Genomic DNA, 1,872 nt, shown 5'->3' with positions numbered 1-1,872 from the left:
TTGTGTTGTGGTCAATGAGGACGGGGGAGGGGCGGCCGACGACGACGACACGTGTACGAGGGCAGGAATTTATAGCCTGGAGCTAAAGGGATTGGCCAAATTTTATGTTGCTGGGCCCCTCGCCAGTAAGACGCCCCTCGCCCTCTGATGTCACGGTTCTCAGAACTGATGATTGGCCAGTGGCAGAAGGGGAGGAGTTAATGTGCTCATTGGCTGTGTCTGGAGGTCTGCGGGTGAGGCTACCGGCCTATGGTAAGTCAGAACTGGCCATGGATGGAACCAAGGTAAGAGACCTGAGCCGACCATAATCCGTGGCTGCCAAGAGACCGCAGATACTCTCCATGACAGACTACCGAATTAGAGGGGTTCGCCCCATTCAGGGTCTCTATGGAGGATCCACCACTTAAACACATTATATGGACGTTCCATTGATTTCAATGATAACTGTGCAGTACTTGACATCTCCTGTGGTGGCGCTGCAGGGAAATGAAACAGCTGATTCCTCCATAGATCACAGGTGATCAATGATCTGCCTGATTTCAGGGGAGCAGAGCTATAAAAGGGGCGGGGGAGGGGCTGTTTAGCCAGGGCTTGGCTCCATGCACTGGAATGGGACTGAGCTGTAAACAAATCGTGACTTATGTACATGACCGATGTAGAGGAGGGGGCGCTGCTGCTTCAGTTGATCCTCAGGGACGATCCCTGGTCTTTGATTGATGACATCACATCTTGAGGGGGAAAAGTAAGTGAACCCCCTGGAATTATCTCTGGTCATTCCTAATAAAATGTCTGCTTGTAGGTAAGTCACTATATACCTAATCTGACACCACACATATGGCGGTATTATTCATATCTTACTGAGTGTCTGCAGTGCAGGGAGAAGTGACGCCCTGAATTCACCCGCAGATCCCCCTGTAGCAGCCGTCACCTCCAGCGAATGTTTCCTGCTCAGATTTTCTCGGTGTCTTGGGGGAATTTTAGTCCAATCCTCAGTGATCAATATTTCTGGGGGGCCTTGTGTGCAGCGCCCCCTTTAGGTTGAGCTGGGGAGATTAATTTGACTTACCTGATCCTGTGGATGTTCACGATGGAGTTGGGGGGTTCTGACCTCGTCATGACCTTGGGGTCACGTGATTGGAAACCCCTCGAGTTGTTTCTAATCATCCCCATCCTGCCCTGGACATAGAAGGTCATAGGTCATGACCTCCCCAGTCCCAAACACAAATCCTCTCCCGCCATTCTTTCTCTGTGTAGTTTGGGCCATTCTCTTGTCACATTCAGGCCCTGTGACACGTCCAGGATACAGCTTAGAGTTCACAGTGGCCCCAAACCACGACACTCCCTCCACCAGGGACGAGGAGGTCTCTCTGTCCTCAGTGCTCTTGACCATTTCTGTTATCTTCCATGTCTGTGAGTGCGGCCGCACTGGTGGTTTCTGGGTAATTGTGACTCCCTCTGTGCACAGCGGTGACAACACTGAGAACCAAAACCTCAGCCCAACGTGACAAAGGGAGGAGGGAACATTGTAGTTGTTGTGCAGCGATATAACAGGTGCCCTGGAAGGGAATTCACTGGAGGGCTTGTTTGGTTTGTTTTTTTTTTTTTTTTGCCATATAAAACAGACTCATTTTATTGCCTTGTGTATATTCCTGAGAAGTGCAATTCCTCCAGATAGTCACTAGATGGTGCTGTTGTAATGCAGGATAATAGGAGAGCGGGCTGCAGCATTCACCAGTCAGGGCATGATGTTAAAGGGAGCGCCCCCTAGTGGGCTGCAGGACTGAGGCACTGTCTCCCTATATTATATTCGTCCCATGATCCCTCAGTGGAGCGCAAATGGCTTGTTAAGTCTCCACACACCTATATGGTGAT

This window comes from Leptodactylus fuscus, chromosome 2 (assembly GCF_031893055.1).
Source record: "Leptodactylus fuscus isolate aLepFus1 chromosome 2, aLepFus1.hap2, whole genome shotgun sequence".
In the NCBI taxonomy this organism is placed as follows: domain Eukaryota; kingdom Metazoa; phylum Chordata; class Amphibia; order Anura; family Leptodactylidae; genus Leptodactylus; species Leptodactylus fuscus.
This window is presented reverse-complemented; position numbering follows the sequence as displayed.